Here is a 23,675-nt window from a genome sequence, read left to right as displayed (position 1 = left end):
AGCATTTTTGAACAATCCTCATGAATCCATAAGAAGAACACGACCCGTGTGTCATGCATTCACTTCCCTCTGGTTTATTCTTTCAAAAGGGGCCCAGAGCCAACTTCATTCTTATCTGGACCACCTCAGTTTCCCTAAGGACTGCCATTCACTTTATATCTTGTTTTCATCTGGAACTCCTGAACTCGTTTTCCTTTTCACATGACATTCCTCTTCTTCTTGGCATCAGCTAAGGGGTAAATGTGAAGTTTACCACATATCCTTAACTGCCCTTTATTTCCCACAAGAGCACCAAACGAGTCTCCATAAAAATATCAGACTTTCCCAAGGGCTTGGAGAAGCAAGGAGCATTACGTCATAGCAATTCAAACACCTTAGAAGCAAAGATTAGATATCTCCATTCTTAAAAGTCCTCTCCTCCTCTCCACCAGAAACCTCTAATTGACCACCACTGTTCATTTATTCCAGAGTACTGACAGACTGCCTAATCTTTCTCCTTCTTCTTGCTCCCTTCCCTCTCTTCTCTACTCTTCTTGGCTTTTCTCCCCTCTCAAACTATACAGTATTTACTTTTAATGCATATCAGATTGACTATTTATTTGATTCCTTCTTCTTTTTCAATCCTGCCAATCTACTCCCAACTGCTTACCAAGTCATTTTTCTAAACAAAGCACTTCCTTCAATAGAAAAACTGCAAGATACAGCTTCAGCTACCAACCTAAAATAATTCAGCATCTTATAGTCAGCAATTGAGTTCTTTTGAAGGGAAGCGTCTTTGCTTAGAAAACTTTGATTGTGGTATCCCTTTATTTCAGAACATATCCTAAAATTTCTGTTTCATAGAATTCTTCTTGAATCACAAATTTTAAAAAAAGAAAGACAAGACAGAAACAAATTGACATCTCATGGTAGGTGAATGTTAGGAAGTGGATGTAAAGAAGAATCAACCTGCTACTTATATAATTGTCATGTGACCCAGGACCTCATGCCATGCCCTTACCCATCCCTGTGGGCACAGCAGTTGTCTCAACAATGATCAGACCAGCAGTCTGTTAGCACAAAATACCCTACTGATTCTCCTCCTTTTTCCCACACCATCCTCACGCACAGACACACATACAAATGCATACACCTTCCCAGGTTTTCCCCACGGGGCTCTCTGGATGTTTGCTCAGCAGTGTCTTAAACCCCTGCATTAGAGCAGGTTGTTGCCGGAGGTCCCAGAATCACTCAGGTCTGGATGGACCACAGTCCAGTGTGCTCAATGCCACCGTGTTCCAGAATATGTTGCTGAGACATCACTAAAGCCACCATGAACTCCGCTGCACCTCTCCTATCCATTGGAGTTGCTGCTGGCCATGTTGTTACCCTCCCCAAATCACCCACTTTGACTCTGATTGAGCATCAGTCAGCACTATAGCTTCGGCCTCCTGCACTCCCTCCTCTCTCCCAGCGCTCAGTTCTCCTCAAGGTTCTGATATACCTCCCTCTTCTCAACATTGCCTGCTCTTAAAGGAGCTCCTAAGCAGACCTGTGTTTTTCAGCTACTATGACCCTCTTGGGATTTTATGCTGAAAATTTTCTCTTCCCCAGAGGCATGTGTGCCATCAGGATGGCTAATCCCATGGTCATTTTCTCAGGGCTGCTATAGAGCAGGGAAACAATTCATGGGCCAAATCTAGCCTGCCACTTGATTTTGTGAAGTTTTATTGAAGAACAGTCACACCAATTCACCTACACATTGTTTAGGGTTGCTTTCTACTACCATGGTGGAGGTGAATGGGGTGACAGATAAAGACCTTGTAGCCCACAAAGCCTAACCTATTTACTTTTTGGTCCTTTTCAGTAAGTATGTTGATCCCTGCTATAGATGAAATAACAGAACTGTATTATTCCTTAATTTAAGCCAGCATAATTTGAGGAGGACCCCCTTGGTGCACACGGACCAGTAATCTTATCTGGAAAACTAATAGGATAAATCAATCAAAGGATAAAACACTATTCTAACACATGCCTGGGACACTGTTGGCCATTCTGATCATGAAAACTAAATAAACAAATAAAACAAAAAAATTTTTTGAGAGGAAGTCTCACTCTTGCCGCCCAGGCTGGAGTGCAATGGTGCCATCTCGGCTCACTGCAACCCCCGCCTCCTGGGTTCAAGCAATTCTCCTGCCTCAGCCTCCTGAGTAGTGGGATTACAGGGGCCCACTACCATACCCAGCTAATTTTTTGTATTTTTAGTAGAGACAGAGTTTCATCATGTTGGCCAGGCTTGTCTTGAACTCTTGACCTCAGGTGACCCACCCACCTCAGCCTCCCAAAGTGCTGGGATTACAGGTGTGAGCCACCGCACCTGGCCAAAACAGGTAAAAATTTAAAACTGCATGGGAATAATAACCCCAAGATAAAGATCCTGACTATCTGTGGGTAAAGGGAAAAGAACACTTTCAGGGATAGGTAGAGAGGATTTCAACTGTATTTATAACAAAGGCTTCGTAGATTCAATGGTAAGTACAAATGGATTCATTTATTTCCCTATGTTACATATCTTCCAGATTTACTCCCCCTTTCTCTGTCCTGCTCTGAGCCACAGGAGGCTGGCTATGTAGACCTCACCAAAGGGCTCTTTTGCCTCCTGTTTTCTGACTGGGTCCAGCAAATAGTCAACTGCAGCAGGACAGGGAAGAAAGACAGGGTTTTTATTCCCCCAACTTCCTGCACACTGAATGTGGCCCTTGAATGAAAGCCACAGCTCTTAGCAGGAGACCGTCACACAGCCATCTCTGACTCCAGGAACCGCTTACTGCTTCCTCCCCAACTCCTTGAATTAGCCACCTATTGCTACATAACAAGTGACCCCCAAGAACTGCAGCTTAAAACAACAATCATTTATTATCTCAAAGTTCCTAGGGGCTTCTTCCTAAAGATCTCTCGAAAAACTGTAATCAGGGTATTAACTGGAGCTGTGTTTTCCCCTGAAGGCTCAACTGAGGGAAGATCCACTTCCAGCTCACTCATATGGTGTTGACAGTGTTCATTTCCCCACAGATTGTTGGACTGAAGCATCCCTCAGTTTCTTCTCATGAAGGCCTTCCCATAAAGCAGCTCCAATCATGGCAGCTGGGTTCCCTCAGAGCAAGCAAGACAACCAGACAGAATCTACTGTCGTTTTGTAATCTAATCTCAGAAGTGACATCCTATTACTTTTAGTGTGTTCTGTTTATTAGAAGCATATGACTATGTTCAGGCTACACTCAAGAGGGAGGAAGTACCCAAGGGCATGAACACCACACTCACTGGGTAGTGGGAACCCTAGAGATGGTTTACCACACTCTTTTAGGCCTAGAGCAATAACCAGCTCTTACTAGTCCTAGGGTTACTGAAACATTTCAGATTTCCCTAAATTCTAGTAGACAGTCCCTAATTAAGCTCCCTGCAAATTATCTCAGCTTTCCAGGACCCTAATTTGAAAGTGTAATTAAAGTATACTCACACCAGGAAAGTGGTTGCAAACTAAGCTTAGAAATGAGGAAATCAAAGACTACTGTACAGAGAGTTTGAAGGCCACAAGGGTAACATTTAACTCAGGGCTGATACTTCATTTTTCCAAACAGCTCAGTGTAAAAAATAACAGTAAAAATTGCCTGAGAAAGGTTTTAAACAAGCGGAAAGTAGAGATACCCAAACAAAAGGAGGAAGAGAGAATGAAGTTCAAATAAAACTTTTCCATTGTAAGTAATTCCAATCCTTCCTTGGTCCTAATGTGAGAAATAGAATTCATTCTGATAGAACACGGAAAGATAAGAAAAAGGCAAATGGGGAACTAGAAATACAGATAAGCTAAAAGCAATAATGAAAATTAATTGTAACATCTGGGAAAATTTAGTTGACCTTTCTGGGAGCAGAGACACAAATTTCACTAAGACTAATTACCTTATTTTCAACTTTGACTTTATATTAAGGTGAATCTAGAGGGTAAAACAAATGTTTACCTTTAATGAAATAATTTTCAAGTAATAATACATTTATGTCTCTCAGGTTGAAAACTTCTTCCACCTCTAACATTTTTGCTGATACATAAGATTTTTATCAATCACTGTCATACTTATTAACCTGAACTTCAGTACTAATGTTAAAATAATTTACATTTTTATTAAAATTCCTGGTTTCCTAGAAAATTATTTTTATCTCAATAGTATCTACCATGCCCTGAAAAAGAAATAGTAGGCAAGACTTTACATGTTAGCTCAATAGCTACAGATATTAATAGGATCCCTTGTAGTTCAGAAAGGAATATAGAATAGAGCTAGGGTTCCCACCCTTCCCTTCAACTCTTCTCCATCTAAGTATAATTCACCAGGTCAGAGTGGAGGCAATTCATTTATGGGATATCCATCCATTAGATAAGAGATGCAGACATAATAGCCAAGGAATAGGTCTAAAATGCATGGAAATTTGTATCCTTAGTTATTGAATGAGTTATGTATTTTCTAATTTTCTGCTGGGCCTAGAGAAAAAAATGACCAATCACTTTGGAAAGATATTGATGTTTACGAAGTATAGCCTCTGAATATCTCATATACAAAGGAAAGACTATATTTAAACCAAGGAAAAAATTTTATAGTTAAACCAAGGAAAAAATGAGTATAATTTTATTACTAGGGACTAACTTTCATATATAATAATGGCTTACACATAAAAATTCATCTATGACATTAAATACCAATTATATAATTCAATTAACTTCATTTTTCCCTTACAATTATCTGAAAAATTTATTCTTTTACAGTGAACAAATTCTTCCCACTCTTCTGAGCAACCATCTCAAAATATAGTAAGTATTGGCCATTGAAATGAAATAAAATTCTGTAAGTAAGCTCATCATTGGTAGTGATGACTCACCACTCTGTTTATAAGTAGGCTATAGTTGAGTAAACACTGTCAACACAAATAAATCACTTCAGACCATTATGCTGAGAAGATCATGGTTGTATTAACTGGTTTTCACGTATGCCTCATTACTTCTTTTTCTAGATTATTCATTGAGAGGAGCATTATCTATTTAATTTTTTTAATGTCATGAAAGAAAGTAAAAGATGTGTAATGGGCACAAAAACTCTCCTGTGAATGTTAATGTTAACTTTCACTTGATTGAAAAACTGCAGTATAATTTTTACCTGAAAAGAAACTTTGCCTTGAGTATAATACCTTCAAATTATGTAGAGCTTTTGTCCCTTAGAGTTCACAGCTCCTCAATACCTAGAGAGAGATAACTGAGCTACAGAGTAATAAGCTGATATATTTGAAAGAAAATGCTGGTACATTTTATTTAATCAAAAGATTTTCAAAATGACATTATCAGCTCTTTCAGACAAAAAAAATTACTTGTTTGAAATTGGACGTCAAACAAAAATTATATAGTGAAATTCCATTATAACTAGATAATTTTTTTAAATAGTCACTCCTTCATGAACACACATTGGCTCACCAAATATGTATTGAGCTCAGCTATCATGTGCTAGGCACTGTGCCAGGTACTGGGAATACGTAGATCTAGGACATAGTCTCTAGCCTCATGATACTTAGAGTCTGCAGAGAAAAAGGTAACTAGATTACTAAAATATTGAGAAATAAGGACTCTAATAAAGGTGTACAGTACATGATAGTCTCTCATTACTGTTGCAATAGAGTTGGGTTGTAGTCTTTTTTTTTTTTTTTTTTTTTTTGAGACAGAGTTTCCCTCTGTGGTGCAGGCTGGAGTGCAGTGGCATGATCTCGGCTCACTGCAACTTCCGCCTCACGGGTTCAAGCAATTCTCTTTCTCAGCCTCCCGAGTAGCTGGGATTACAGGTGCCCACGACCACGCCCAGTTAATTTTTGTATCTTTAGTGGAGATGGGATTTCACTATCTTGGCCAGGCTGGGTCTTGAACTACTGACCTCATGATCCACCTGCCTTGGCCTCTGTAGTCTCTTTTAACAAGAGCTAAGACATTTCTTTAAAACTCTTTTGGTAATGATCTCATCTTGGAGGTGAGGAAAGAAAAGGTATCAGTCTATGCTTGAGGGATTTCCTTATATACCGTTAATACCCTTGTTTGAAAGAAATACACAATATGTTGATGTCCTAAAAATCTGATGAGAAAACATTGAACTGATGAGTAAAACTTGACAAAAATAAAGTTTTGATAACCAAACTCTACCTCCTCAAGCAATTAGAAAGAAATGAATCAATAGGAGATAACCCTACTCCATTCTACCCTGCAACTCAGTGTTAACAACAGCCTTGAGGTTAGAAGACCATTGAGGAGTTTATGAGTGTGTGCATGGAGGAGGGGAATCAGGAGCTCTGTGAAGTCTGAGTCCCAATCACAGAGACATTAAATCTCTCCCATTCAGAACATCCCTAATCTTTTCTCCTCTAATATCCCCTAAATTGGAGTTTTCAAGGTGAAGGACAGAGATTACACAGCCAAGTCAGCCTCCTCTCAGCTGCTTTCATTCTGTGAGAGAAAATGCCCCAGCTGACCCTGAAAGTTTATGGTCCTGATCAGGATGGGCAAACAAGAGGTGGATCTGTCAGTTGTTTCATGCTTTTGTCAAGGAGCTGGTGGAGAGACTGCTCAAATTGGTCAAAATACATAAACATTTAGGTTGGTGCAGAAGTAATTGTGGTTTTTGCCATTACTTTTAATAAGTACTAATAAATTAAGTAACCACCTAGAAAAAACTTGACCAGAAGTCATTCTACAATAAGCATTTACCATGTTGCAAATATGTTCCTGTTACAGGGTAGGGACTGTTAAAGACTGAAAGTTTGTGCCCCTTCCCCAAAAAATTCCTAACCCCCAAAGTGATGGTATTAGGAGGTGGGGTCTTTGGGGGATAAATAGGTCATGTAGGTGGAGCTTTCCCGAATGGGATTAACCTTATAAAAGGAACCCTGTAAAGCTCTCCATGCTCTTTCTTCTACGTGAGAATGCAACAAAAAGACAGCAGTCTGCAACCTGGCAGAGGGCCTTCACCAGAAGGGGACCGTCTTGGCACCCTGATCTCAGACTTCCAGCCCTCAGAACTGTGAAAATACATTTCTTGTTGTTTATAGGCCACCCTGTCTATGGTACTTTGTTATAGAAGCTCAAATTAATTCAGGGGCCAAGTCTTTTCATCATTATGTCCCCAATGTCTGGTACCAGTTTGTTTTACACTGCATGAGATGCTTCAGAACTTGATTATGTTGAAATGACTGAATGAGTGAACAATTCCCTAAGGGATTTATACTAAAGTCAAATATTGACTTCTGGTTTCCTTATTTTATTTTTAGGCATGGGTGTATAAGACAGTGAAATAAAGACCAACTTCACTCTTTCAGCAGAAATGGGACAGGCTAGAATCCCTTCTGACCAACTAGCCATGCTACCCTGAAATGACCTCAGGTTTCCTGTACACTTCTCTAAGTGGTGGAATATGCTCAGCATCTACCAGGTCCCAGATCCCATGAATGACATTAATTGTTTCCATTAGGTTTATTCAAAAAGGAGAGTGGAAATCGGGATTCTTCTCTTTACTACCGGCATGTTATAATGAATATGAATTATATGAATAAGTGGCAAGGTATGGCTCTCAGCATACTCTAATGGTCTGCTACAAAATCAATAGGAATATGGCCAGAATGTGACAAAATGGAAAATAATAAACTTCTAATTGACTCAGTTTTTTCACCTTTGCCCTGAGAACCATGATGAACCATGAAATTCCAAAGCGCCCATGCATCACTGCAAATGCTACTGGACCAAGGCGTCTTATTCTTCTTTTTTTATTTCCTCCCCTGTCTTCTAATCTCAACTCCATCCTAGGACCTAGGACAGTTTCCAGAGCACAGTAAATTTCAAATGTTGTTCAGATAACTGGCATTTCTTCATAGCTAATATGTTATAAGGGGAAATAAATATCCCTAGAAATCCTCATACATTTGAAAATCTCAACAGGCCAAGAAGAGATAATTCAGATGAAGTCTACACTGAAAAACCACAATAGAGAGAACCAAACATCTCATTATCTGAAAGCAACTGCTTAAGTCTGCTATAAATGTATTTTTGTAGGGTTTCCTTAAAACTTTACTGCATGACATTTTAACATTGAAAATAAAGCTATTTTAAATCATTGAAATTCAACTGCCCACTTGCTCAAAGAAGATATTTATATAGTTATTTGTTTCTCCAATAGGAAGAACTGGCTCACTGCATGCAGTATTGAAGTCTTTTGATGATATTTCAGTTTCCAAGTATATCTAAAAAGTAGAATGATCCGGCATTTTATTGAATTCTTTGATTCTATATAGGCTCGTATGAGTATCAACTTTTTTTCTATACTATAGATATCATTCATATTCGCCAAGATAAGAAATTGGGTTAACCCTACTTCACTTTTTTCTTCAAAAGTGTTGTCTTTTAAATATTGGGACAAGAAATCTATATTTGAGTTTGTTATTCAGCATGGTTTATAGTTTCTATTCAGAATTCTGCTTTACAAATAAATCAATTCTAATTTTCTCAAAATCAAAATAACTCCAGAAAAAATTTCAGCAATAGCAAACATTGATCCAGCATGAAAACTGAAATAATTTAAAATTTATTACTTGATCTGTTCTCTCATACATTCAGTATTAGAAATAAAATAATTCTTAATGCCCTTCCCCAAATTCTATGCCAGTAAAATTGAGTTGCTTCATCATTTTTTATATCAAAGATTCCTTTTTTAAAACAGTTATGCAAGTCAGGAATTGCTTCTCAAAGACCACATTATGTTTTATAATGATTTAATAACTATGTAATCAAAACTCTCCCAACTTTTAGTCAACATTATTTATTTGGTGAAACTCAATGAATTGTTTATGTTAAGTTAAACATAGTTTAAGCTTCTTTTATAGATGTTACTTTGAACCCATCTGTTATCATTAGATTGGGAGGGAGGAGATAGACTTTAAAATAGTTTAACTTTAGCATAATGATTAATTCTAAATGTTATTAAATCCTAATAACTTGCAGATATGTTATCTAATGTGTATGTTTATATAATATATTAAATATCTCTGACATACATAGGATGCATACATATCTCTGACATACATACATATTTTAACTCCATTTTATTGATAGGGAAAGTGAAAGACTAATGGAGTTGTAAAAATTAGTTTGAAATGAAAGGAATAAGATTTGGGTTTCCCCCTCCTACTCAAGTGTATCTTTTCTGGTTATTAACTTTTGGAGATATAGATTTTTAAATGAATTACATTAATATATTTTTTAAACCAAAATTTGTCTCACTTACTGTAGCAACTTGAAGTACAAAGACATTAGTAACTTTAATTTGTTCACATTGTTCAATTGCTGTAAAGATCAAGTTTAGAACACTGAATTCAATTCATTCGAAAGCACACACTGATGACACTGACCAATATGGAGAAAGAAGAAACTGCAGTTGTAGTGATGACTGCAAACGATGAGCGCAGATGGAAAAATACTGAGTGTGGGACCTAAAGGGAACTATTCAGGCAGAGATGTTCATCAGGTAGCTCTATTTATGAACTCTTACTGTGCATCAGTTTATTACAAAGGCACTTGGGACACAAAAACATATCCTAGTAAGGGAACAAAGGAGGGAATAGGTGTCAGTGTCTGTCAGGGTCCGGTTAGGATATAGAGGTCACACTAATTACTCTTAATAGGAAAAACTTTAGTGTAGATAGTTATATTGAGTAGATGAAAAGGCAAAGAGAGAACTCTAAGGTATCACAGAGATAACACCTGCAGGAAGCCTCTTCTACCCCTACAATTGGGAAAGCAAAGTGAAAGGTTGGGTTTATTAAAATTTAGAACGTTTAGAGGAGGTGACTCATCTGCCTGAGACCCAGACATCTAAGAAGGGGCACTGCTCACCTAATGTGTCTGATTCTGCCAGTGTTAGAGAACCTAAACTGCAAAGTGCATTTGATTGCTGCTATTGGATTCAACTGCCACTGCCAGGGTGAAATGAGACAAGGGTGACCCTGACAAAATTAGGAAGCACACATGAACTCAACAGAAAAGAGCAAGTGCCTTTTCCCTCCACCAGCTGTGCAGTCTCCCTGGAACCCCTGCGGAGAGAGCCTAAGAGGAGAGAACTGGCCAGGCAGAGATCTAATTTACAGAGTGCCAGTCCCAGCCCCACAGAGCAGGCTACACAAGGATATGGGTTTGGAGCTGATCATAGCTCCAATTGAGATCATAGCTCAATAACTGAAGCAGAATGATTATTCCAATTGAGGGGAAGGGGTTCAAAAGGTTTTGATAAATAAGTTGAGTTGAGTCATAGAAGCTGCAATTTATTGAATAATTAGAATGTGTCAAGCATGGTATTAAGCACTTCAAGTTCATTAGTTCATTTAATTTAATCCTCACAACAGCCATTTGTAGTAGATATTATTATTCCAAGTTTATAGATAAGAAAATTGAGGTTCAAGGAGGTTATGTGACTTGACCAAAGCTATATAGTTAGTTATTGGGGATCCAGGATTCAATCCCAGGTCCATCTGCCTCCAAAATACAAGCTCTCAAACATTATAACATACACTCTCTTGAAAGACTGGTAGGTGTTTAATAAATAGAAACTGAGCAAAGGATATTCCAAGCAGAGAGAAAGCATAACCAAAGTCAGAGAGGTAAGAAATAGCCTGGCAGCAGTAGGAAACCAAAAGAAATTCCACAGTTTAAATCTAATGTAAAAAGGAATACAGAGGCCAGGCACAGTGGCTCACACCTGAAATTCCAGCATTTTGGGAGGCCAAGGCAGGCAGATCACCTGAGGTCAGGAGTTTGACTCTACTAAAAAGAAATACAAAAAAATTAGCCGGGTGTGGTAGCATGCACCTGTATCCCAGCTAGTCAGGAGGCTGAGGCAGGAGAATCACTTGAACCCAGGAAGTGGAAGTTGCAGTGAGCCGAGATCGCACTCCAGTCTGGGCAAAAGAGCGAGAATACATCTCAAATTTAAAAAAAAAAAAAAAAGAATACTGAGTAAATGGTTCATTGGATAGTTCATTAGAAGCCAGTGCAAGGAAGACTCAATAGAGCGTGTTTTCATGGATCCATGTTTTCATAGATCAGCTTTATCCTGAGGGCAGTGGAGAGCCATTGAAAGGTTAAACAGCAGAATAGCCTAATAAAGTTTGTACTTTTTAAAAGTGTTCTTGCAAACATGTGGAAGGCTTACTGAATAGATGTCAGAATAGAAACAAGAGAGCTAGTTAGGAGACGTTTCCCAGAATCCAGAGAACACATGAGAACGGCGTGAATAAAAGCAGTAGTGGTGGTGATGAACAGAAGAGAATCAAGAGGAGAGATGCTAAGAAGGTAGAACGTATGAACTGATGACACACTGTAAGGGATTTAAAGGACAAGAGAGAGAAAGCAATGCAGGACAACTCCTGATCTTCTAACTGGAGGACCAGGTGAATGATGGTGCCTTTGATCAAGTCAGGAAAAGGTTGGAAATAAGACATTTGGGAGAAGGAGATATTAAGTTTTATACATGTGGAGTTTAAGATAGAAAATACAGGTTAAGATATGCAATCAGCAGTATGATATAGATTGCTGGTGTTCAGAAAGGAAGTATGGGCTGGAGATCAAGGTCATCATTTTTAGTGATTAATGTCTTTGTCTGCCCTTTCTGGAAAATGCACAAGACCAAGGGCCTAAACATTAGTAAAATCTCTTTTGACCTTGAAAGTATTAAAGCTTGGATTTGCAGCAAGCTAAAAAATCCAGGAAGATTAGAAGAGAGTGTTTCAAATCTATTACGTATAATTGGTACAAAAATTTCAACTAATTGAGAGAAAAAAATAGAAAGACACAAACGTCAACCAGAAATATAGCATTCTCAGCATGCTCCTTGAATTTCACTTTTAAATAAATTTAGAATTGTTCTTATTGCATAAAAAGTCTCATCAATTATATTAACAGATATCCCAAACCTACTCCTAATGTACTAGATTGCTATATATTTCGATTTATATATATTAGAATGTGGGAGTATTTGCAATAAATCAGGTAACTCAAGCAAATTGTACCAGAATACATTATCTTTTTTTTAAGACAAGGTGTAACTCTGTTGCCCAGGCTGGAGTGCAATGGTGCCATCACAGTTCACTACAGTCTCAACCTCCCAGTCTCAAGCAATCCTCCCACCTCAGCCCCAACAAGTAGCAGGGCCTGCAGGTGCACCACCAAGCCTGGCTAACTTCTTTTTTTTTCTTTTTTTTTTTCCTTTTTTTTTTAGAGACAGGATCATGCTATATTGCCCAGCCTAATCTCAAACTCCTAGGCTCAAGTAAACTTCCTGCCTTGGCCTCCCAAATTGCTGGGATTACTAGCATGAACCACCACACCTGGCTCATTATCTTCTTTTTAATAATACTTAGCCCTGATTCTTCATAAATTGCTACATAGGATTATAATTATTGATAAAAATAAGAACAATCTTTTCAAGTAATAATTAACATAAATACTTATCCACTCAAAAAGACAATTTTGATAGCTATAGTAATATTCAATCCCATTTCTCACTATTAACAGAATCCCTAATTTCCAATCATGTACTTAGGGATTGGTTTAAGCATATCAGCAAAATTACAAGCTCTGCCACAGTTACTGATTCAGGGATGGTGAAGGAACCCAAGCCTAAACAAGACAGTGCAGTATATAACACTCTCTTGGCATGCTATCTAAGTCAATCCAAGGAAAGTGATTCTCAGGACTTTTGTTTGATGGTTAGAAGAGAAAAAACAACATCACAGGAGGCAAATGAAGAGATAGGAAAAAACTGGTACTTGGTGATATCACTGGGTATTCGGACCAGCCCTAGACTAAACCAACATTAGATAAAACCAACTACCTGGTTTTAGTTAAACCAACATTAGATAAAACCAACTACCTGGAATTAGATAAATTCCAGCCTACTGCTTGTTTAAGTCAGTTTGAGTTGGGTTCTCTGAAACATCACCAACTGTTTCATTTTCTGCAATGAATAGAATTGATATTACTTACCAAGGTTTTTTTCTTCTATTAAGAAAGGTAATTAACAAATCTCCACTATGTAACTTCTTGAAGTCTATCTGAAATGATCACAAAAAAAAGAGTTTAAGTAGTTAATATCCTAAAATTAAGAATTTTTTTTTAGGCCGGGCACAGTGGCTCATGCTTGTAATCCCAGCACTTTGGGAGGCTGAGGTGGGCAGATCATGAGGTCAGGAATTCAAGACCAACCTGGCCAACACAGTGAAACCCCGTCTCTACTAAAAATACAAAATTTAGCTGGGCATGGTGGCGGGCACCTGTAATCCCAGCTACTTGGGAGGCTGAGGCAGGAGAATCACTTGAACCCAGGAGGCAGAGGTCTCAGTGAGCCAAGATCACACCACTATACTCCAGCCTGGAAAACAGAGCTAGACTCCATCTCAAAAAAATTTTTATTTTCATTAAAATTGCCTATGTTTATCAATAAGTTAATACAGATTATAATATTCCACAAGAAAAAAATTAGTAGTGATTTAACATTTTTATTTATACAGAGATTTTATTTCAAGGTTATTGTATTAAATGTTACTTACAAGTAATATCCATTGTTATTGAAAGATAAAATTAAGGTTCTATACTTTGAAACCTTGAAAATTTTATTACAAGACCTCCAGTTCCAATCACTCACATTTATAGACTTATATAACCTTATTAGGTTACCTACCTCATACGCTGTTTGCCTTTGGACAACATACCATCCAATTCTTCTGATATTAAACTCAGCACAACATCCTATCTTGCTCTGAGGTGGGCAGAGGATTGTTTTTGCTAGCAACATCCAATAATAATAAAGGGAGACCTTACACCTCAAACACCATATTTCTTCTCTCTGTGGCTTCTCTCATGATACTACCTCTTCTTCTGCCCATTGCACTCCAACCCAACCAATTTAAATAGGCAAATAAGCTTACCAACCTATTTGAAATTTCCAGATAGGAAATAGGAGAAAATGCATGTAGCTGAGGTAATTCACAAATACTGCCTCCCCTGACTTAGCAGACTATAGATTTAAAATATTCATCAGTCCCTTCTGAGACTCATTTTAAAAATTTTGATTAAGAAAACACTACATAACAGAAAACAACTAACAAAATGGCTATAGCAGATACTTTCCTATAACTACTTTACATGTGAATGGATTGAATGCCCCAATCAAAAAAAAAATAGAATGGTTGAATAGATTAAAAAACAAGACCCAATTATATGCTGTCTACAAGAAACTCACTTTAGATTTAAGGACATACGCTGAAAGTGAAGAGATGAAAAAAGATATTTCATGCAATGGTTACTAAAAGATAGCAGGGGTGGCTATATTTATAACACACAAAATACACTTTAAGTCAAAAATTGTCACAAAAGACAAAGAAAGGCATTGTATAAAGATAAAAAGGTCAATCCACCGGGATAGTATAATAATTATAAATATATGCACCCAACATCATAGTACCCAAATACATAAGGCAAACATTGACAAAACTGGAGAGAGAAATAGACAGCAATGTGATAATAATAGAATACTTCAATACCTCACTTTCAATAATGTTTGAAAACAGAATATTCAAATAGAAGATCAACAAGGAAACAAGAGAGCTTGAATTACATTATAGGCCAAATGTTCTTAAGAGATGTATACAGAATATTCTACCCAATGGCAGCAGAATACACATTCTTCTCATGTGGATCTTTCTCCAGAATAGATCTATTGTGATATAAGTCATGAAAAAAGTACTTGATGCAGCAAAACCAATACTAAGAGGGAAATTTAGCACAATAAACACATTTAAAAAGAAAAGGATCTCAAATAAACAACCTAACTTAACACTGCAAGGAATTTTTAAAAGAGCAAATTAAGTCCAAGTTAGGAGATTACGAAAATTTTTTTAACTACAGCAGAAAACACAAGAAATTAAAAATAGACAAAATAAGAAACTGAGTTTTTTTAAAGAAAATCAAAATTGATAAACTCTTAGCTAGACTAACTTTAAAAAGGAGAGAAGATCCAAATAGATAAAATGAGAAATGAAAGAAGAGGCTTTACAAGTGATGCCACAAAATAAAAAGGATTATATGAGAATACTGTGAATAACTATACACCAAAGAAATGGACAATCTGGAAAAATGGGTAAATTCCTAGAAACACAAGCTATCGAGACTAAATCATGAAGAACTGGAAAGCCTGAACAGACCTATAACTAACATGGAGATTGAATCAGTAATCAAAAACCTCCCAACAAAGAAAACCTTGAGACCAGATGGTTTCACTGGTGAATTCTAACAAACTTTTAAGGAAGAATTAACATCAATCCTTCTGGCCATTAAAGAAAGGGGAACATTTCTAAACTCATTTTATGAGGCCAACATTACCCTGATACCAAAGACCAGCAGACACTATGGGAAAAGAAAACTGTAAGACAATATCCTTGATGAATTTAGATGCAAAAATCCTAAACAAAATGCTAGCAAACTGAATCCAACAGCACATTAAAAGTTTCATACACCATGACCAAGTGGAATTTATCCCTGGGATGCAAGGATGGTTCAACATATGAAAATCAATTAAGGTGATACATTGCATTAACAGAAGAAAGAATAAAAATCACATAATCATCTCAATCAATGTAGAAAAAACTTTGATGAAATTCGACATCCTTTCATGATAGAAACGCTCAACAAATTAAGAATATAAGAGAAGTACCTCAACATAATAAAGATCTTACATAAAAATCCCACAGTTAACATCATACTCAATGGTAAAAAACTAAAAGCTTTTTCTCTAAGCTCAGGAAAAATGCCCATTCTCACCACTTTTATTCAACATAGTACTAAAAGTTCTCACCAGAGCAGGTAGGCATGAGAAAAAAATAAAAGACATCCAAACTAGAAAGGAAGAAGTAAAACTGTCCCTGTTTACAGATGATATGATTTTATATATCAAAAATTCTAGACTCAACTTAAAAACTGTTAGAATAAAAAATTCAGTAAAGTTGCAGGATAGAAATACCACATATAAAAATCAGTTGCATTTCTATACACTAAAAGCAAACTATCCTAAAACAGAAATTGAGAAAACAATCCTATTTAAAATAGCAACAAAAAAATAAAATGCTTAAGAATAAATTTAACTATGGGGGGGAACGACTTATATAATGAAAACTACAACACACTGATAAAAGAAATTAAACACGACATAAACAAATGGAAAGACATTTGATGTTAATAGATTTAAAGACTTCATATTGTTAAAATGTTTGTACTGTTTAAAGTGATCTACAGATTCAATGCAATCCATATCAAAATCCCTTGGCATTTTGTAGAGAAACAGAAAAAGCAATTCTAAAATTTATACTGGAACCACAAAAGACCATAAATAGTCAAATTAATCTTAAGAAAAAAGAACAAAGTTGGAGGCATCATACTTCCTGAGTCCAGAAAAATATCACAAAGCTATAGTAATCTAAACATCATGGTACTGGCAAAAAGACAGACATATTGACCAATATAACAGAATAGAGAGCCCAGAAATAAATCCACACATGTAAGGTCAACTGATCTTTGGCAAAAGTGCCAAGAATGCACAATGGGGAAAGGACAACCTCTTCAACAAATAGTTTTGGGAAAACTGGATATCCAGTATCCACATTCAAAAGAATAAAAGTGAGGCTGGGCACGGTGGCTCAGGCCTGTAATTCCGGCCCTTTTGGAGGCCAAGGCAGGCGGATCACTTGATGCCAGGCATTCGAGACCATCCTGGCCAATATGATGAAACCCCGTATCTACTAAAAATACAAAAATTAGCCCGATATGGTGGTGCCTGCCTGTAATCCCAGCTACTCCAGAGGCAGAGGCAGGAGAATCGCTTGAACCCAGGAGGCAGAGGTTGCAATGAGCTGAGATTGCACTCCAGCCTAAGCAACGGAGTGAGACTATGTCTAAATAAATAAATAAATAAATGTGGACCCTTATCTTATACCATACAAAAAAATCAACTCAAAATAGATTAAAAATTTAAAACTAAAACCTGAAAATGTACAATTTCTAGCAGAAAACATAGAAGCAAAGCTTCATGACATTGATCTTAGTAATGATTTCGTGGATATGACACCAAAAGCACTGGTGACAAAAACCAATATAAATAACTGAGACTGTGTCAAACTAAGTTTTTGCACAACAAAGGAAGCAATGAACAGTGTGAAAAGACAAACTACAGAATATAAGAAAATATTTGCAAACCCTATATCCAATGAGAGTATATAATCCAAAATGTACAAGAAACTTCTACAACTCAATAGAAAAAATAAAAACCTAATAATCCAATTTAAACAGGGGCTAGGGAATTGAATAGACATTTCTCCAAAGAAGATATACAAATGGCCAATAGGTGGGTGTATGAAAAAAAAATGCTTGACATCACTAGTCATCAGGGAAATGCATATCAAAACCACAAAGAGATATTACACCTGTTAGGATGACTGCTATCAAAAAAATAAAAGACAACAAATATGGCAAGGATGTGGAGAAATTGGAACATTTAACTCACTGTTAGTGAGAGTGCAAACTGCTGCAGCCACTATGGAAAACAGTATAGTGTTTCCTCAAAAAATTAAAAATAGAATTATAATATTATCCAGCAATTCTACTGCTGGGCATTTATTCAAAAGAATTTAAATTAGAATCCCAAAGAGATACTGGCACTATCACATTTATTGCAGCACTACTCATAATAGCCAGGAGATGAAAATAACTTAAATGTTCATGGACAGATGAATGAGTTGATAAAGAAATAGGATACGTAGATATAATGGAATACCATTCAGCCTTTAAAAAGCAGGAAACTCTGCAATGTGTGACAACATGGATGAACCTTGAGGACATTATGTGAAGTGAAATAAGCCAGTCACAGAAAGACAAACACTGAATGAATCCACTTATGAAGTAACTAAAATAGTCAAATTCATAGAATCAAAAAGGAGAATGGTGGTTGCCAGGGGCTGGAAGAGGGAACAATGTGGAATTACTAATCAACAGGTATAAAGTTTCCATCGAGCAAGACAAATAAGCTCTAGGAATCTGCAGAACATCATTGTACCTGTAGTCAACAATACAGTATTGTACACAGAAATTTATTGACAGTAGATCTCGTGTTAAGTGTTCTAGCCACAATAAAATAAAATCTTTTAAAAAGAAATCATTCATGGCATAAGTACAATGTGCAAGATTTTGTGCCAAAGGCTGGGTGGACAAAAGATGTATTAGATGTTGCTAGGCTGGGCTATTAAATACCAAGTACTGTAAGACACTATTTCTAAAATTTGTATGGCTGCTACCAATGATTCATGTGCGCCTAATTTAAATAAATCATCAGGATTTCCTTAGATGTAGATAATATCAGATGAACTTATCCAGATATTCTACATTGTTTCCCATTCTAATAATCAGACACTTTGATTAACATTCAACGTTTATTCAAAAGCAGAATTTCGATACTAGGGAAAATTTAAAAGAAAAGCCAACACCAACATACAAGTGTATTTATCACTAAGCTAATATGGCTATCTCAGTCTAAGCATTTGTTTTTCCTTTATAACTGGAAATAGTGGTTTTCAACCTGTGGTCTGTGGAACCCTCATGCTTCATGAGGTTACTTGAGGGGTCATAGTAGGAATCACAATCACATGAGGCTTGGACCCCATACCTGCTTCAAATTGCAGCAGCTCTATTTTTACGTATTTCATAAATGAAAGGAGTGCAGAGGACATGTGAGGAGTCATGTAAAATTTTACTTAGAAGAAAGGAATTTACTCCTGACAAGGTTTGAAAACTTCTCCCTTAAAAGAATAATATTGGCTGTGTGTGGTGGCTCGCGCCTGTAATCCCAACACTTTGGGAGGCTGATGCGGGCGGATCACGAGGTCAAGAGATTGAGACCATCCTGGCCAACATGGTCTCTACTAAAAATACAAAAATTAGTTGGGCACGGTGGCGCACACCTGTAGTCCCAGCTACTCGGGAGGCTGAGGTAGGAGAATCGCTTGAACCCAGGAGGCAGAGGTTGCAGTGAGCTGAGATTGTACCACTGCACTCTAGCCTGACAACAGAGTGAGACTCCGTAAAAAAAAAAATAAAAAAAAAAAATAATATCTTTGTTTTACCCTATAGCATTTCCCCTGAACAATTCCTGACTTCTTGGTTAACCATCTCTTGTCACCTATTCCAGTTTGTCTCTCAGATTAAAGGTAGGAATCGCTTCTTACATATCCTACTGGTAGTATTTAACTACTTCCTTTCTAAATTGATGGCTCCTACTAAGGAAAGATGCTTTTAATGTATGCCAGAGTAGGACAGACTCCACAGAGCTCTTGGCCCTCTGCGTTGTATCTCCCCATCTCCAGACTGAAGCTCAAAGGGAGCCTTCTCTCCCAGCCAGCTACAAATTCACCTGCTCATTACCCCTCCCAGTCAATGTTTGGCTTCTCCATTTTATAACCCAACCTCCTAAAAGTTTCTGTAGCTTCTTAAAGGAGAAAAAGTATTTTCTCCTCCAGAGAGTCTAAAATCATAATACATATATAACAATTTTAAAAGAAAGCCCCAAAAAGAAGCCTACTGACATCCTGTTCAGTCTTATATTTCCACAAGTCAGAAAAGTCAGACTGCAGAACAAAGGGAGTTAAGCACATGGGAGAGTGTGCCTTGATTTCACTTTGAAGAACTTTGTGCTAAGTCAAATCCATGCATTAAATAAAGGGTTACCAAGGAGTAGTTGTCCTTGACCTAAAATTTGTAAGTCTTTTCAATTATAAAAATTAATTTTTTTCCACTGAGTCTAATATTTTAGTCATTATGTGAAAGCTATATACAATTATCCTTTGTGAATAAGGCGGGGTAAAAAGATTTTAAAATTTGGATCATACTTATAATTGGTTATTAATATGCACATAAGGAAAATCTTTATGCATGTGAAGCTTTGTCAAAGACTTTCTGCAAGTATACTGAAGAGCCACAATATGACATTGGGTAAAGATGCAAATTAATTTTCAGGCATGTGGAGCCATTAAGAATGAGAATGAACATACCATGAAGAATTAAAGGATATTAAAACACTTATGACTTTTTAATCTGTGCAAAGCAAACTATAACATTTTATCATCATAAAGCAACTAGTCTTCATAATATTTAAATGCTCACATACGAATTAGAGAGAATGAAATTCCTGAGAGTAACTATGCGTCGCTTTGCCATTTACGAAATACTTTTCTGATCAATCATTTTAGCTAGATAATAATCCTTTGCCCAAGAAAGCTATCTCTATTCTCAATTTACAATACCCAGAGACATTTAGTGATATGCCCAAGATCACACAGAAAGGTAAAGAGAGAGAATGACAAGCTGGTCTTCTGACTTTCGCTACATCACACACAGTATCCTGCAAGGCAGTGGACATAGCAGTGTGCTTGTACCTGCACACTAGTATAAACACATGCTAATGCATGCATACATGGGCTCTTCTTATACCTTACTCCTAAAATAACCAAGAAAAATGAAAATCCTATTTTTAAAAATAGCATTTGGCTGCTACATGTTCTCACCTATAAGTGGGAGCTAAGCATTGGATACACATGGACATAAAGATGGCAACAATATAAACTAGGGACTACTAGAGGTCAGAGTGAAGGGAAAGGGCAAGAATTGAAAAACTAACTATTGATTAGTGCCCCAAACCTCAGCATAGTGCAATGTATCCATGCAACAAACCCGCATGTGTAACCCTGAATCTGAAATAAAAGTTGAAATGATTTCTTAAATAAAGAAAAATTATAGGAAAGCACAAAGAAAAAACAGCTTTTGGAGAGGCTTTATTATATAAAACTATAAACTCACATAGTTAAACTTAATTTTATTATATATACATTTATAACAGTCTGCCCGGTATTGCTGTATTTTTATACATCTCAATTTCACTACTAGACCACATATTATTTTATATTAAAACATACTTTTTGTACTCAGAGCATGTAACAAAATGCCAGGTATACAGTATATATACAATATGCGGGATGAATTCAGGCATAACTATGCCACAAATTTTAGGAATAAAACAAATTTAACTGTTTTTTGCAAAGAAGTCAACTGAAGCAAAGCCATTGTGTGAATCAACCAAGATAAGTTAGTGGCAGAGTCAGATCTAAACTCTAAAATCTAGACAACAATTAATTTTTGAGACTTAGAAGCCATTTTGTAGGCTATTTTACCCATCACCTTTGTTTGAGATAGATTTTGTTGGCCAGGCACGGTGTTCACACCTGTAATGGCAGCATTTGAGAGGCCAGGTGGGCAGATCACTTGAGGCCAATAGTTCAAGACCAGCCTGACCAACATAGTGAAACCCCATCTCTACCAAAAAAAATACAAAAACTAGCCAGGCGTGGTGGCACGAGCCCATAGTCAGCTACTCAGGAGACTGAGGTGGGAGAATCGCTTGAACCCGGGAGGCAGAGGTTGCAGTGAGCTAAGATCACACCACTGCACTCCAGTCTGGGCAACAGAATGAGACCCTGTCTCAAAAAAAAATTTAAAGACAGCTTTTGTTTTGATTATCATGTCAAAGTCCTAAATCAATGTACATTACATACACATACACACACACACACACACACACACACACACACACAATACTTATATTGAGCCGCTGCTAGCTTCTTAATAAAAATGTTATCTGTGAAGGAGTGGAAGGATGCCATCAGCAAGCAGCCCAGTGACACCAGAAAGGTGCTGATTTGTGTGGCTCGGGCCTCAGGCATTGACACCAAATGAGATTATCAATTGCTCCTCCAGCTCCTTCGAGTCCCCCCACTGATATGAAAAGCAGGCAAGTCACGTGACAGACCACTAACATCCACATCACACACCACAAAGAACCATAATAACTTGCCGCCCTTGAGACAAGAGTACATTGAGGTCTGACTTTTCTAGTAAGTCCCATCAGCTTCACTCACAGCTACTATGGAGGAGAAACACTCCCTTACACTAAAAACCTCATTATAATTCCACTTCTTTCGTTTTCCCAGAATGAGACCGGTAGGCATATGGACTCAGATTCTGAGCCAGGCCAAAGAGTGAATGAATCAATGAGTATTCTATCCAGCAATAAAGCAATTGTATCCCTAGACTTTATGTTTAAATCCTGTTTATATTATATTCCGCAGTTACATACAAACCCAATCGTTAACAGGTTTTCAATAGTTTGAAATTTCATTTAAAGACGATGAGTAGCTTGACTTTATTTCTGAGCACACAGCCATAACAGCCATTTCTATTTTTTAAATTCTCTATTGGAAGTTTCTAAAAAGTTCTTTGAGATTATTTTCAATGCTATATTGGATTGTGATTGTTTTCTATTTTTATTTTATCCTGTCCTTCCATTTTTTAACCTATTACTGAAGAATCACTATAGCCTAAGTGCCTTACATGAAACCATACTCAGTATTTCTCACAAGCTCTCCTGACAAAAAGTTTGGCTGTCTCTATTTAAGTAATAAACTAGCAAAGAGGTGAAGGAACTAACAGTATTAGTAAATTAATCCTTCTCAAAAGCAAATGTGAACAAATGCCACTTCACTGCATATATTACCTCCTTAGTAAAATTCTGTTTTAAAGACCATCCAAGATCTTTTCACAGAGTTCAGTTCAAGCAATTTGAACTGTAGTGTATAATTCCACAGCCTTTGTACTGTATGGCAATCGTGTACACTTTGTCTCATGGACCTCACATAAGAAGATGTTTTGGAAGAACCACATTTTTCAGATATTTCCTATCAAGCTCAGCACATTGAAATAGACTGAATATGAGAGAGAATTAAACTAATTTAAAATTTTGTGAGAGAACTGCACATAAGCAATACAATTTAAGAGCTCTACTGAACATTTACAGACCTACCCTCAATGCTGGGTTTGTCTCTATTATACCTAAAAATTAATTTGTTAACAAAGATATGTCCTACGTTATTCCACAAAGTCCACAAAGACTTTTTTCTCCAAAAGGCAACTTCGAAACACAGGAAAGTGTGACTATTCACTAATATGACAAATGGCAGAGTGACATTCTAAACAAGCATAGCTGTGATAAATGTATGTGCAAACATCCATTCAACAGAAAAATCTCTACAGTACCAAATAGAAATTCTGACCAAATTATGAGCTGTTGTGACAAGCCCTCATTATTTTTACAACCCAGGAAACTTATCCAGTTGGAATCTCAGTGGTTCGGCTATGCCTACTGGTGAATAACAACAGACAATCTCTGAACAAAATATTTATACTATAATGAGCACCTTCTCTAAAAATGACTTCTCTGAGCTCTCACAGCTTTATCTATATAACATAACCATGCAAATCACAGTTAGTTGGACTAAGGATGAATGCTTAATCCAATTAGCATAAACATACTTCTTCAACTAAAAATTTGGTGTTGGAATCAAGTAGCCTGTCAGCAATATGCAAATGTGGGGACTGCGGAGCACCTCAGAAAATGAGTCAGTGGGAGGATGGGGGAGCAGGAAACAAA

The 23,675-nt window shown here is 36.9% G+C and overlaps 1 long non-coding RNA gene across 1 annotated transcript in view; it reads left to right on the top strand.

Annotated features, from left to right (window-relative positions):
• Positions 1-896: 896 nt before the first annotated feature.
• LOC139364308 (uncharacterized) overlaps positions 897-23,675 on the top strand; it is a 40,812-nt gene continuing 18,033 nt past the window's right edge. The window contains exons 1-2 of the long non-coding RNA XR_011625920.1: positions 897-908; positions 4,793-4,837. This is a non-coding gene — a long non-coding RNA (uncharacterized lncRNA). The remainder of the gene's footprint in view (positions 909-4,792; positions 4,838-23,675) is intronic.

This window comes from Macaca nemestrina, chromosome 7 (assembly GCF_043159975.1).
Source record: "Macaca nemestrina isolate mMacNem1 chromosome 7, mMacNem.hap1, whole genome shotgun sequence".
In the NCBI taxonomy this organism is placed as follows: Eukaryota; Metazoa; Chordata; class Mammalia; order Primates; family Cercopithecidae; genus Macaca; species Macaca nemestrina.
This window is presented reverse-complemented; position numbering and strand designations above follow the sequence as displayed.